Genomic DNA, 15,341 nt, shown 5'->3' with positions numbered 1-15,341 from the left:
TGGGGTGTGAGCGAAGCTCCAGCTTTCTGGGTTTTTCCCAGACCTCATGGATCAGAACCTCTGGATGTAGGTCTTAGGAATCTGTATGATGCAGGGGTTGGGAACAGGGGTGGAGGTCAGTTTTCAGCAAATTTGCTGGCACACTTAGGATCCCAGCAGAGTGTGCAGACAAATTGGTTTTGGCTTCCGATAGGTCTAGATATGACCTTTGGCTGTGCTGCCCAGTGTGTGACCTTGGGAAAGGCACCTCTCCTCCGTCAGTCTCAGCTTTCTCAGCTGTAAAATGGGAACAGTCACAGCGTTCCCCGTCAAGGCTGCTGGGAGCATGAAATGTGGCTGTGTAGGCACAGTGCCCGACACACAGTGCGTGCTCCGCAAATGGCAGCTGGCCCTGATCGTGTGGTTTGGGGTAATTATGTCTGGGTGTGGAAAGGATCTCCCATCTGCTCTGGGCCAAATGCCCAGTTTTGCTCTAGGAAGGGGTGGGAGCTTGAAGTCTAGCGAAACATGCCGACTGAGATGTGACCAGGAGGTGGTAGGCAGATCTGGGTTTGAATCTTACCTCCAACAACGGAATGTTGGGCGAAATGTTCTATTTTTCTCAGTCTTCTTGATCTGAACCTTACAAATAACATTTGTCTTGAAAATTGCTGAGGGATATCAAGGGAAGTGTCTATCAATGTCAGTTTCTGCATTATTTCTGACTGGAACCATTCTGCTTCCAAATGCTATACTTCTTTGCTCATGGATTACACACGACTAATAATAACATTTAGGGAACGTGAGCAATTTGATAGCATTAAAATTTTACTTATTGAGAAAAATGGACGCTGACCATGGAAACTCTGAGAAACCGTGGCTGATCTTTGGGGAGACAGAGATCGTTCGTTTGCAGTGCAGTTCATGGGCCACAAAATGGAGCACAAAAAGGTAGCTTTAAAAAATTTTGATATTGTTAACATAGTAATATTTACATGAAAAAGAAAGGTCAGGTTGTGCTAGCACATAAAGAATGTGAGTTAGGAGGGGGTCCTCCCTGGGTTCACATTCCAGCTGTTAGAAGCTGTGTGACCTTGACTAAGATACTAAGCCTCTCTGGGGCTGAGTTTTGGCATCCGTAAGAATAGAAGGTTTTACCCACATTGCTGGTTTGCGGTGGGGTTAAAATGAGGCATAGTGTTACAAAGGCACACAGTCGGCATTCAAATGTATTTATATTAAGCCACACCTCTTTCTACTCTTCTTAAATGTCAATTTCTTAGCCAAGTCTCTTGGATTTTCTATATAGATAGCTTCATCTGCAAATAGTGATAATTTTGCCCATTCTTTATTAATAGTTAAACCTGGTTTTTGTTGTTTGTTTGTTTTTTGTTTTTCTCGGGACTAGGGCTTTCAGAAGGATGCTTAATGATGTGGTGACAGCCTCTCTCTTGTCATTGCGTCAGTGGGGATGATTCTGGGATTTTGTCATTAGGTGTGATTTTGTTGTAAAACTCTAGTGACGTCATCATATTCAACATCTCCCCCTATATTTACTTTAAAAAGATGTTTTTTTTTTTCCTATGAGGAATTGACTCTTATTAACTTTGTTTGTTTTTCTTTTTTTTTTTTTTAGTAGTTCTCAAAGTAATCCCATGGTCTTCTTTTTTCCTTTGGCTTTAACCTACTAATCTGTAGGACTGATGCTGATAATAGGCAACCATCCTTGCATTCCTGGAACCGACCCTACCTGGTCCACTTGGGACCAGTGAGACACTTGCCTCCTCCTCTTCCATCCTCTGGTCCTGTGGTCGGCCATTATCTTCTCTCTCTGATGCCCGCCTTCCCTGTGCCCTGACACAGTCCCTTCAGAAGGAGGGAGGGGACGAAGAGGGGGGCCTATTTGCGAGTGCACCCAGGAGGAGACTGTCACAAGACCAGCTGGACACATGGAGGGAGAAACCCATGAGTTCCTGGTTCCTGTTGGTTGAAGGTTTGGAGGCCTCCGGAGCCCGTTCCCTTGTGCCAACCCATCCCTTGCAAACTGCTGCTAGGGCAGACTCTGACCAGCTGCCAGGCACCTGACCTCATGTTCCTCTGACCACAGAGGACCAAGGCCATGTCTGCCCAAGGCCGTTTCCATAGAAATGCAAATACATAGCGAGAGTGCTTCCTCTTCAGGCCACCTTGCCCCTTTCTTCCCGTTTCTTCTAGATCTTTATGACAGTAGCTCAGATTTCACAACAGAGAGATGTGTCACTCAGTCACGCGGTTCCCTATGAAGAAATACATTTTCTTCTCTCTATTCTTTGTTGAAAGCACAGAAAATATGACAGATAAACTTCTGGGTCTTTATGAGGGGTCATGCTCATGTCTCCCACAGGGGACAGGGAGCGAAACAGGAGCTAAGCCCAGAGGGGTCTTTGCAGGGAAGCCTCACCCCAGGTTTGCCTGACAGAAGGGGAGTTCTCCCAGAAGGAGATGGGTGGTTCAGACTCAACTCTTCTGACCCCAAAGGTGGAAACTAGGATTTCTGCCTTCCTGGAAGAGGCCCATCTCCTTCTACCCTCCGGCTTGTCTCCCTCTGTGACAACGATCGTCAACTCAAAAAAAAAAAAAAAAAATTCTATGTGGTCCCCAGGGAGTGTGGGAAGAGCCCACTTTTAAACTTCAAGCTGTGTTGATTTGGGGTTGAGTTTTTGTATATTCAACTTCCTATAAGACCAAGCTCTGAGAAGACCAAGCTCTGAGAAGGGGCATGGGCAGGGCATAAGCAAGGAAGGACTGATGAAGCAGGCAGTGTGTCTTAGGTCCGATGCCCAGAGGAGACCCAGCGATGAGGATTCCCGTGTAGGTGACTTACGCAGGGAAATTGGTAAGGGAGGGGAAGTCACACAGGAAAGGGTAGGGAACCAAGCAAGGGTGTGTCCTCAGACGAAGTCTTGCAGAGATTGACTTCGGCCGGAGCCCACAACCACACTGGAGCATAAGTGAAGCCTCAGAGGTGTCCTGCCTGGAAGTAAGAGAGGTAGGGTTTCACACAACTTCCCACGACAGTGTGAGGTTTCCCAGGAGGATAACATTTCCTAGAAACGCCAGCTTTCTGTGTAGGTGGGAAGAGGGGGCTCGTGCAGCACAAGGGTGGTCCACTGAAAAAAAGAACCACAGAAGCCGAGGGGGGGGGGTCCCATAAGCAGTCAGAGGGGATCTGACAAGGATCTGGCCGCACCACCCCAATTGTTCTTCTCTGAAGGGAATAGTCATGTCACGGACCCAGGGTGAACCTGCAGATTCCCTGCTCTCAGACGGATGATGGCACTGGCATTTCTGGGAGTGGAGCCCACACCTGAATATCTGTCCACTCTCCATGTGACTCTAAGGCCTTCTGACGGTGGCCAGCCACTCCTGTAAGTGTTGAAATGGGCTGAGGGTGAGCTCACTGCCAGCAGCAAGTTGGGGGCCAGGGTAACAGGAAGCACGGCTCTTTAAAAAGGAAGAAAGGCAGCTGGGGAGATGGGACACGAGGCAAGCTTTGCAGGCAAACCCCCTTGAATTCCTCTCCTGGCCCCGGGGCTCTGTGACTTGGAGAAACCCCCCTCCCCTCAATTTCTTTGCCTCTGAGTCATAGAGCTTAATTCCTAGGGCTCTGGGGAGTTGGCCCATTCCTCTAGTCATTGGAGAAACATGTATCGAGTGCTCTGCATTTCAGCAGCCCGTCTCCTAGGTGCGTGGGGCATCGGAATTGAACAAGACACACAGGATTCCTGCCGTCGTGGAGCTCGGGGCTGGGCGGTCACATCCCGACCCTGGGAGATGGAAGCCTTCCTGAGATCCTTCTGAGTCTCCGCTTGTGGTTCCTCCGTCTTCCTGATTTTCCGCGGTTCTGCCAGGAGAAGGGCACGCACCAGGGGGTCAGAGGTGTTCCAGGACGTTTGGGGACAGATGCTGCTGTAGAAAGCCCACCAGTATGGAAAGCAGAACAGGACGAGACAGAAAGAACTGTCCGTCCGGGGGAAGAGGCAGCCTGGAGGGCCTGGTTACCTGCGGGAAGTTAACGGGCTAGGAAGCCTGATACGAGGGGAGAAAGATAAAAGCTCCCTGGATTTATCAGAAAATACCATATGTTACAGTGGAAAGGACCTTCAACAAAAAAGTCATTCTTCCATTTCTTCCGTGTTGATTTCCACAACCTGGATGTCAGCCAGCCCTCCTGGGACTGGGATAAAGTGGCCTCAAATCCCACTTCCACGGCCTTCTCGGGGGCCTCCCCCAGTTCTCATAATCACTCTGACTCACAGCCTCCTGCTCCGAAATCTGCAGTCTTCGTTCCCAACCGTATTGGTTTAGACGTCAGACAAGGCTCTTCACTTCTTCTTACCGAACAAAATCCAAGGACACACAAACCCAAACAACCACAATAAACACTCAGCCATGTGCTTGGGTCAAACCGAAGGGGAAGGATTTCCATCCCAGGAACATAAACAAATTTAAGGGGATAAGAGAAGCCCCATTGCCCAAATGCTTTGGGATCCTTCGGGTTGTCCCTTCCCTCCTCCTCCCCCCACACTCTGCCTTCTCCCGTTACCCCCCTTCCCTCCTCTGTGCTGTAAGAAAAGTCAGCACATTCCCCCCTTGCCTCGTGCAGAGCCACCGCCCCACCTTGGGGTTGTCCAAGCCTACCAGGAACTTAGTGAGGGTTTTCGCACACAGAGATAGTTACCTCCCTCTAAGGAATTCTCCTGCTGCTTGGATAGCAATGGTTTCTACCTCATTACAATCCCTTCAATACAATAGACACTAATGGGTCCCCTCGGTTACGGTTTCCACTACCCCCACCCCCATAACTAATTCAGAATTTACTTTATTTCTTGGGGCTACAAGTTTGCTCAAGTAGAAATCTTGCCCACTTCTCAGGCTTCTTTGGAGCATTAAGTGAAGTCACGGGTGTGAGAGTTTCTGGAAACCCTGAGCATAAACAGCTGTTTATCAGTTCTTCCAGCCTGGGCCCATTTATCACGATTCATTTCTGTAAGGATTACATTCTGGTTCCTAGCACGACTTCTCTGTAAGTTTACCGGACTCCTCACACATTTCATGGCAAGGTTTATCACTCCTTTCTTGAGGCTTCAAGAGTTAAAAGTATATAAAAAGTATATTATTTTCCCACTGGGCTATTATTATTAGTGTGGCTGGAAAGTTTCTTGAGGTACTCAACTCTGTTTTATTATTGTAGGAAATCAGAAAGAATGACAGGTAATTTTCACCTCTTTCCCTCTGGAAGGACAACCAAGCCCATGAATCTCAAAGATACAAGTTCTCCTTGATCCCAGGGAGAATCAGGACCTTTGGCTCAGGACTGAGCTTTACTGAGGCTGGCTTGCCTGAGAGTATCGCCCTCTGGATGCAAGTCCCTGGAGGTGTGGGTTCCTATATCTACGAAACGTGGAAGATGATATGACCTCTGTTGGGGCTAAGAAGTGGCTACCTCCTTAGAGAACAGCTGTTCCTTTAGCCCGTTCGGCATCCCTTCCCCCTGCTTCTGGTAATAGGACCACAACATTCCTTGGGGGATCACTCTTCCCCTATACTTAGTGAGTTTCCCAAGGGTTGACTTCGTTGTCATTTCCAAGGAGGGACATGGGACCACGTGGCCGATCAGAATGTCTCCCATACTTCTGGCCTCAGGTTCAAGCATGGCTCAGAGACTAAAGCCAGACGAGAAGGCTCAGTTTTTCACCCTGGGAAAGTCCTACTCATCTTTCGAGACCAGAACTAGGAGTTGCTCCCTACTGTCTACTCCCACGGAGTCTGTGCTGTCCCATCCCAGAGCCCATCACACGGTTCTCCTTTCTTGTCTGCCTTCCTCAAGGCTGGGAAGTGCAGGGACAAAGATAATTTTTAACTTAACGCCTGCACGTGGTAAGTAAATGGGCCCAGAGGAGCTGCTCAGTCAATTTGCATTAACTGGTGGTTGGGGAGGGCTTGGAGGGAGGGAGGTTCAATCTTGGTAACGGGGAGGGTCAGGCTGAGCAACGACAGGGCCCATAGCTCCTGATTTCGCACAGATCACACTTCAGACCTGATCTCCAAAGAGCCTTATTAAGAAAGCAGCAAAACTGAGAATTGCAGTGGAATCTCCGGCAGAGCTCCCAGCTCCCATTAATGACTTCTATAATAGCTTTTCATTGCCTTCTCTTTCCTTAAGAAAGTCTCACATTGTCATCCAGGCCTGTTAAACGTTCTGTGGGCCCATTATCAAAATAGCATTTTCAGCTTCACTGAACACATGTAAGAAATGTTGTTGTGTTTAAAAAAAAAAAAAACAACTATGAGAATAAGCACAGATTGTATTGGGGTAATTATCTCCTCTCCAACAGCCTTTTGGAAAAAGGATATTTCTAATTTTTGGAAAGCCGTACATCTCAAAGGGTAAGTTGTCGCTGATGAGATTAGTAGCCCAGCAATGGGAACCTGACATCAAGTTAATTTCTCCTCCCTCTCCGCCCTCTGCTTCTCCCGCCAACCCCTCCATCCCTGTAATAAGAAGGGAAGTCGCACAGGTTTCTGACGGATGCCGGCTGCGAGGGTCATTTCTGACTGCGTTTCTGTGGGACTATGAAGTCAGTCTGTCACTCCGAGGGGTGGACGGATCCCGCACCTGGGATGACGGCTCTGGGCTTTGACCAGGGTCACCCTGGGTTAAGGCCTGGCTCAGAGCCGCGGATGTGCTGCAGGCAAAGGTGGGTCCTTGGGGACTGAACACGCCCTCGGAGGAATCAGCCATCTTATGACCCCATCTCCAGCTCTGAGTGATGTTCTCACTGTTCCTGCAGGTGGCTCGGCCACTTAGCAGCCGTGAAGGCTCGGCATTTTGCTTTTGCAAACTCCAGGGTCCTCCTCTGTAAAACCTGAGGGACAGCGCCTGCCTCACATTTAGAAAGAAGGATCGAAGTTCTCAGAAAATGCAAATCTGCATAATGGCTACTAGAAAAGGCCACCTCTGTTCAGGTCACTGTCTTAACATCTTCCTATGCTCCTCTCTGATCTGAAAGGGACCCCGCCTGGATAGCTCCACATCTCGAGGCCCAGGGAGGAATTTGGGCACATCATGCAATGATAAGCAAACTGTTAAATATACAGAGGACGGCACAGGCTTGGCTCTGTGCAGCCAGGGAGTCTTCCTAGAGGGGGTGGCAAGAGGGCTGCACGCGGGAGGAAGGACTGGCATTCCCCAGGTGACAGGGGAACGGGCTCCTGGGCAGACGGCTCACGTGGGGTTTCATGGGTGTCTGGGGCAGATGAAGGTGGGGAACAAGGCTGGACCCAGCTGCCACGTGCAGCGGGCTGCATCCCACTCAGGGGCTTGTGGGTTAGGGTCTCAGGCTTCATGGGCTTGCAGATGGCCTGGTGAGTTTGTGAAACATGTAGCACCGTGGGGTGGGCTCAGGAATCGAGCTTCTCTCCCAGCTCCTGGATGACATCACGCAGGTGGTCAGAAGCAGCCCTGGAGAACACAGCTACAGGGGAGGGAGAATGAATGCAGAGCTCAGGCTCGGGTGGTTCCCTCCACTCAGGGGCAGGAGCAGGGTCTGGGGTCTCAGGATCCTGGGCCTGGGGAATGCTAGCATGAAAGCTCTTGAGGGGATCATCTGAGAATCAGCAGGTTGGGGGGAGGGGCTGGCATAAGAACCCTAGACAGGTGATCACAGCTCTGTTAGGAATCAGCAGGTGCTGGGCAGAGAGATTGCGTTACGGGGGTTTCAGAGGTGAGACACGAGCTGGAGCCGAGAGGAAGGTTGGCAGGGGGGCTGGAGAGGCAGTCATCAGGAGCAATTTCTGCAGTGATGGGAGTACTGCAGCGCCCGCGGGCTTTAGAGGGGGGAGATGAAAAAAATAGCATATACTAAGTACCTGACATTATTCTAAGGACTTATTAACCCATTTAATTCTCATAACTGCTCTAATTAAAAAAATAGAGAGAGAGTTATTTTCAATTAATAGACAAAGAAACTGAGTCCCAGAAAGTAATTTGCTCAATGAGTAAGTGGTGGAGGATAGACCCAAATCACCCAGACCCTGGGAGTCCGGCGCGCGGGGCCATATCTGCCACCTTGTGCTCCCAGTCCCAGCTGGGCCTCCGACCGTGCACGTGGCCCCAGCTCTGCATGGAGGCGGCCTGGCTGGCCTGGACAGGGCCAGGCTGGAGGCAGGGAGGCCAGAGAGGGCTGGGACCCTAGCCCAGCTCAAAGACCCTACAGACTATAGAGGGCACCAGGCCAAGTCCTGGGCAGAGTCTAACTGGAAACACCTTGAAGATAGCAGTGGATAGCCCATGGCTGTGGTTTTGGGGGCCTCTGAGGGACTGACCCTGGAAAACGTCTCTCTATTCAGTGAATCACTCAGACCCCAGTGTCGCCTGGGAGGTCTTTGGTGAGAAAGCGAGGACCTTACACTCGAAACGTGGGACACAGAGGAGGGAGTTGAGAACTGTCCAAGGGGACGCGGAGTTGTCAGGAGAAAAGGTTGAGTCTGCTCTCTCTCAGGCAGCCAGGGCTGGGAGGCAGCCCCTCAGGGACTCACCCTCCCTTGCTTCTGGACCATATGACTGAGTTGCCTGACCTCTCTGAACTTTGGCTTCCTTCTCTGTAAAGTGGGCATAATAACAGACTGTGGGTTGGCGTGGCTGCCTTGTGAGGCTGGCGGAGGGGAAGGTGAGAGCGTTTTCCACACAGGTGAGAGGGGTGGAGGGCAAGTTGCCAAGTGTCCCTTTCATTCGTTGGGGGGGGCTCTTCTGTCAGCCGGCAAGGCAGTGATGGCTGTGGAGGGCAGCTATACTAATTGGGAGAACCTACTGGGAATTTCTGGCGAGTTACAGGCTGTGCAACGTGGAAGGAGCTTCAAAGCTGAGTGTTTGGGCGTGTGTCGGTGCTGCTGTGCGAAGTCACAGTGAATAATAATTGGTCGCTCCGTGTTTTCCACCCTGGGTGACAAGCAAGGAGGTGGGGACAGCCAGTCAATATGGAGACAGCCCGCGCACTTCTGCTGTGGTCTCAGAGCGAGCGCAACCCCACCCCCAGCCCTGCCAAGGTCCCCCCCACCCCAGCCGCCACAAGGATGGTCCTTGGAGCGCAGGGAGGAGGGGAGAGTGGGCCGGGCTGGGGCGGCGGGCCCGGTCCAGGGGCCCGGGGAAGGGTTTGGGTCTCGAGACCCTAAGCATGGGGGGAATTCACTGAAGTGCTTTCAGCGAAGGGGCCGCAGGATCAGTTTTGTGTTTCAAAAGCCCCTTCAGGCCACCGCAGAAGGAATGGGTTAGGGGGAGTAATGCGCTTCAAGGACTTTGCTCAGGACCCAGACGATAGTAAGTGCGCAGGACACATCATCCAGTTGCTGTTATTGATCTGTTAGCCGCCCAGTGCCTGGTGGACGCGGACGGCAGTTCAGCAGATAGCCCGACGTGCTTCCTCTCTCTATCAGAGGCACAGGCTGGTTCCAGGCTCCTTGGCCAAGCCGGGCTTAGCCTGGCAGCTTTCCACCTCTAGCTCCCGGCGCTCAAGAAAGAGGCCCAGCCAGGCCTGCAACAGCAGCGGGGAGAGCTCCCAGGATGGAAGGCGGGTCAAACGTTGTTCCTGGGCATGGCCAGCAAGCTCCAGCAGGGCGGGTATGGGGGAAGTCAGGGTAGGAAGGAATTCTTGTCTTGCTAGCTTGGGCGCAAGATCCCCAGTTCACAGCCTTCCTGCTGGTCTGGGCCCCTTGACCCAAGCCCATATAGCTGGATTCCCAGTGTGCGTGGGGCCGGGTGTGGAGGGGGGCGTCTGGCTTCCCAGACCCGAAGAAGGAAAGGCCCACAGGGAAAAACCACGCCCTCCCAGGGAAGGAGCTCAGTCGGATTACAGACCTCTTGGGCCGATTTAGAATCTCCAGTGGGGATAGGGGCGGTCCTGCAACCTGCTATCTCGGGGGGTCTTTCTGACCCTCCCCCAGGAATGGGAATAGCAGGCAGCCTGCAGTGGATGGCCGCCCCCTACCAGGCTTTCCCCCAGGCCACCAGTAGCAGGGCCCCTGAGGCCAGGACTCCCAGGGACAGTGCTGTGGGCTCCCTGCTATTCTCCATTCGATCCTAAATGCTGACCAATCCTTTGTCTAATCTACTTACAGATTCTCTGGTCCACACGGCAGCCTCTAGGCACACGGGCTTTTCGAGCACCTGAAAGGTGGCTCATTCCACTGGAGATGTGCTATGAATATGAAGTCTACACTGAATCTCAAAAACTTTGTACAAAATAAGTAATGTTAATGATCCCGCTAATAATGTCCTGTGTTGGTTACACGTTGAGATGACAATACTTTGGCTGCGTTAGATTAAATAAAATATATTATTAAAATTGGCTTTACCTGTTTCCTGTTTGATGTCTTTTTAATGGAGCCCCTAAAAAATTTAAACTTGCCCATCTTGCTGGCACTGTATTTCTATTGGATAGAACTCATCTAGGATTTAAGTAAGGTGAAAATGGTCCAATAAAACAAAGACAAACAAAGATCCTTTGAGGTCTCTCTAGGGCATAAATGAATCCCCCTGATTGGTGACCTGTTCATAGGGGTCTCCAGTGTCTTGAGGTGGGGGGTGAGGAAAGTACCAGCATGGGAGGGAGAGCATCACGACTTGGTAGCTGCTTCTCAGACGCAGGTGAGGCTCCTCTGGGTGCAATGAAAAGTGGGGGACGTACTCCTGGTAATGCTGTTAGGAGGAGATCAAGTGAGGGAACGTATGGAAGGCTCCCAGTGGGGTGCTTGGCGCTCAGAGGCATCCACATTCTTCTCTTCCCCTCAACGAGGAACTTTCAGAACTGGGAGGGTCTTTCTGAAACCAGGGCTGAGCATCCTCCTGGTTCTTCGGATTCATCTGTTCATTCAACTACCGTTCTCTGAGCTGGTTGGAGTGGTAAACGAGGCGGACAGGCTCCCTGGCATTGTGGGGCCTGCTGCTAGCCACCCTGCTAGCCTACAGTGATGCGTGTCCATGCTGGAGGCTCGGGGGTGGAGCAGCGTGCTTTCCTGGCAAATGACAGGAGCTCCTTCTGCCTTCCTGGCATGTCTCTCAGCTCCCCTTCCAATTCATCAGGCTGGCCATGGCCACTGGAAGCAGCTGAAACCCTCCCCAACCCATGCACTTGTAACCAGCACTCCTGTCAACACCCATGAGGCTCAGCACTGCAGTTCCTATAAAGCCAGGCTGAAGCCAAAGAGTTAGTGAGAGCTGGTTCCTATCGTACCTCATTCTGTCTCCAGCTCTTGAGGCCCACTGAAGGCCGTGCCGCCACTCTTCTGGATGAGGGCCTCTTGTTTGGCCATTCACCTTCCTGTCCAGCAAGTCTGAGGTTCCAGGGAAAACAAAGAAAAGAGAAAGCAGACGACTGGGATCTGCAAACGGGCAAATGGCATCTCAGTGTGGGGATTCTCTGAGCACGGGCAGAAGTGTGGCCAGGTGGGGATGTTAGCGTGAGGGGCCATGAAGCCCACCGTCATCCCTGGGATGGCACGTGTTGAAACCCTGGAGTGTGCTGGATACATTGCATATATTATTGACTTGAATCCTCCTCAAACCCTTCGGGGAAAATTAAATCCAATGTCATACAGATTTCGCCAGATTCATCACAGTCTCACAGATAAGCAGAGACAGAGCCGGTTTTAAACCTAAGTCTCTCTTCCTGGGATCCCTACACCCGATACCCCACGTGCTACATGCACGGGCTGATGGTTGCCAAGAATATTCCCTGCCCTTATCTTTTTCGTTTGTCAAAGACAGAGGAACATGGGCTGAAGAGAACGTGGAGGGGACAATGTCTGAGTCCTTTTGTGCCTGACCAGCCCACATCACTGTGCCTTGCCTTCTTCCCCGCTCTCTGCCCAGACCGGGTGTACCCACATGGTCGGTCTCTGGGACACAGAGGTATTCATGTTGCTTTCCAGCTTCAAACTTTTTAGGAGGAAGAGATTACTTAGAGAGTTCCTTCGTATTCCATACAGTTGTCAAGGAAGTTGTTGAGAGGATTAAATGTGAATGATGTTTGAACCTGGCTCAAAGCAGAGCACGAATTAATGGCACGATCACTTTTCTTTAAAAAGATTTTATTTATTTATTCGACAGAGATAGAGACAGCCAGCGAGAGAGGGAACACAAGCAGGGGGAGTGGGAGAGGAAGAAGCAGGCTCATAGCGGAGGAGCCTGATGTGGGGCCTGATCCCATAATGCCGGGATCACGCCCTGAGCCGAAGGCAGACGCTTAACCGCTGTGCCACCCAGGAGCCCCAGGCACGATCACTTTTAAAGAGATGATGTAAGTGGACGCTTCCCACAGAAGGCCCAGCTTATAGAAGGTGCTCAGTAGATTCCCTTTTGGAGAGATCAGCCGTTATGGGCTAGTGTCACCTTAGCAAGGATGGAGTCCATGGTTCCTAATCTTGGATGTGCAGTGGAGTCATGGGGAGATCTTGTGAAAATGCAGACTTCTGTGGTCTCCCCCCCTGCTCCTCTGATTCAGTCCGTCATGGCTGGAGCCCCAGACACTGCATTTTTAATAAGCTCTCCAGGAGATTCTGATGTGGGTGTTCCCTTTGGTCACCCTTTCACTGGACTCGGTTGGTGAGCTGTGTGGCAGTTAGGCCAGAGACAGACGTGGTCACCATGCCAGCAGAGGTGACCAGGGACCAGAAGTGGGAGCCTGGATGGAGGCACCGAAGGAATTCTAGGAAATGGGGTGGGGGTGAGGGGCAGGGTGGTCTTGGGGTGAGGAGAAGGCACTCCAAGGGCAATGCACACACTTCCGGGGAGTCTATGCTTTTATGCTTGGGGGTCTCCACGCCTTTGATGTACTTTCCCTGCTCTGCTGAAATAAGTTTAAGATCCGGTTCAGCGGTGACCTCCTCAAGGAATCCTGCCTTCAGCCCCTAGGATAATTTAGTTACTTGGCATGTCTATCACAAGACGATCTCTTTCATTTCTGTATCCCCAATGACCAAAGCGGGGCTGGCATGTAGGGGCTTAATCAATCAGTGATTGAATGGCTTGTCTGTTTTCCAGAATAGCTAGCAGGGACATTGAGGGTTTGAGCTTTACCAACATTACTCATTTTGTGCAAGGCTGCTGAGGACATGCTATATGGGGGAATAAGATTCCCCCATCTTGTACGTTTAGAACTGGGGGTCAACACGTGCTCTGGGGGAAGGGCTGAGATATTCTTGCTTAAGTGGAAATGGTTCATCGGGGAAAGGATGGGGAGAACTAGTCAGTGTTCAGAAACTATAAAGAGAAAAAGAAAGAAGGAGGGAGGGAGGGGCATGGGGGGAGAGGGGGAGACTTGATACCACTGTCATTCTGTGTCTAAAACAACAGGCATTGCGTGCATTATCATCATAAAGCATCCAGAGAAGCCCCTGTTTATAAAATTAAGAATTGAGGCCTGGAATATCAGCTAATTTGTCCAAAGCCACACCATCTGTGAAGGGGCAAAGTCAGGATTTGAATCAACAATTTTGACTCCAAGGCTGGTTCTCTGTTTTCTACAACACATGGAAAGCAAACTGAGCAACACGTTCGCTTTTTTTGCTAATTTCTCATTTCTTTAGCCATATTGGACATCGCCAGTTATTTTAATTTTAATATTCTTTGTTTTTTTTTTTTTTTTTTTGTCATCCATCCCAAGTAAGACCCCAGAATCTTTCTCAACACCATGTTCCTGGAACATATCACCTTCCTATAAGATTTAGCATTTAAGATCAGATTTGCTCGTTATTTTGTATTCCAGAACTCAAAGGAATTTATTTCCAGTGGTCATTCCACTTGAAAACTCTGGAGTTATCTATCTATCTTATCTCTAGCTATATATAAAATCATTATGTGGCATCTCTTAAATTACATGATGATAAATATCAATTATATCTCAATAAAGCCGGAAAAATAGTATTTGTCTTTTGTCAAATTAAAATAAATACAAAATACAAAAAAAAAAAAAAGGAAAAGAAAACTTTGGGCTCTGGCTGTATTTACTGGAGGAAAGAAGGAAACGAGAAAACTATAGTTTCAAGAAGAGTTTGATTGTCTAAACCCAGACTGTGCAAAAGATGAGTTACTGGGAACAGCTATTCACTGTATCCGCAGGGAGGGCTGCCAACGATAACAATGAGGCAAACATGAGATCAGTTGCTGTTACTACTGAGTGCTCACCTGAGCCAGGATTTAAGTAAGCACAGGACGTGGGTTAGTTCACGTATCCTTTCCGACAACTTTATGATGTTTACAGATGAGAACACTGAGCGCAGAAAGGCTGATCACTTTGCCCCAAGTCTGCACCTGCGTGGTTAGAGCCAGGATTCCACGCCAGGTTGCAGAGCCGAAGTCCTCACCAGGAAACCAAGACATGTGCAAGTTTAGAAGGGATGGGCACACTCAGATACCCCAGACACAGGGTGGTTTGCCCTCCACCCCCACTCAGAAAAGGTCAGGGAGTTATGGGCTGGGGGATGAGATCCTCATCCTGGCATCCCCATGGCTTATTCAGAAGTTAGTCATGATTTTGCTTCAGCCCTGGCCACTCCCGGCTCTGTTGTCATGGGCGAGGAGCCTTGTAACTGGGTGCTGTGCAGAGGAAGTTAGCACACGCAGGAAATGACTGCGCAGCAGATTTCAGGGACCCCAGGAACAGTGATGTGGGCTCCTGCCCTTCCCTTCCTTCTGCCTCCGTGGTGGTGTAGGGGGAGCAGAGTAAGCATTCAATTGTGCGGGGTCCGTGCAGGACAATGGATTGATTGATTGATTGATTGATTTTTATTTTAGAGAGAGAGAAAGAGAGCAGGCATGCACGCCAGCAGGGGGAGGGGCAGAGGAAGAGGGAGAGAGAGGATCCCAAGCAGACTCCGAGCTGAGTGTGGAGCCCGACATGGAGCTTGATCTCACCACCCTGAGCCGAAATCAGGAATCAGATGCTTAACTGATTGAGTCACTCAGGTGCCCCCAGATATCCCCAGTTTTAACGCAAGCAAGCTGAGGTTTGGGGAGGGTGGGGAGGCGAACTTGCTTCTGTCTGACTCTACATTGGGTCCACACAAGGAGAAACCGGGCCTGGGCATCCGTGAGGGGAAACCAACAAGGAGGCACTCCTCAGAGACCACGAGGGCCAACGCATTCCAATGAATTAATTTTGGCATTTAGAGCCTGTTCTGGATTTAGCTTCCCTGGGCCTCTGTTTCTTTACCTTCTGTGGCTGGTTTTAGTGAGGGTTAAATGTAACTGCATGTCCACAGACCTCAATATGAAACCTTTCTTCTACTTCCTGCCCAAATCAGGTTCAGGGCGCAGTTACAAAATC

The 15,341-nt window shown here is 50.4% G+C and overlaps 1 long non-coding RNA gene across 1 annotated transcript; it reads left to right on the top strand.

Annotated features, from left to right (window-relative positions):
- Positions 1–360: 360 nt before the first annotated feature.
- Positions 361–10,366, top strand: LOC103669756. The gene is made up of 4 exons (XR_005836939.1): positions 361–3,007; positions 3,233–3,386; positions 3,704–5,898; positions 10,135–10,366. It is a non-coding gene; the product is annotated as an uncharacterized LOC103669756 (long non-coding RNA).
- Positions 10,367–15,341: the final 4,975 nt, after the last annotated feature.

This window comes from Ursus maritimus, unplaced genomic scaffold (genome assembly GCF_017311325.1).
Source record: "Ursus maritimus isolate PB19 unplaced genomic scaffold, ASM1731132v1 scaffold_22, whole genome shotgun sequence".
Classification (NCBI taxonomy): Eukaryota; Metazoa; Chordata; class Mammalia; order Carnivora; family Ursidae; genus Ursus; species Ursus maritimus.
This window is presented reverse-complemented; position numbering and strand designations above follow the sequence as displayed.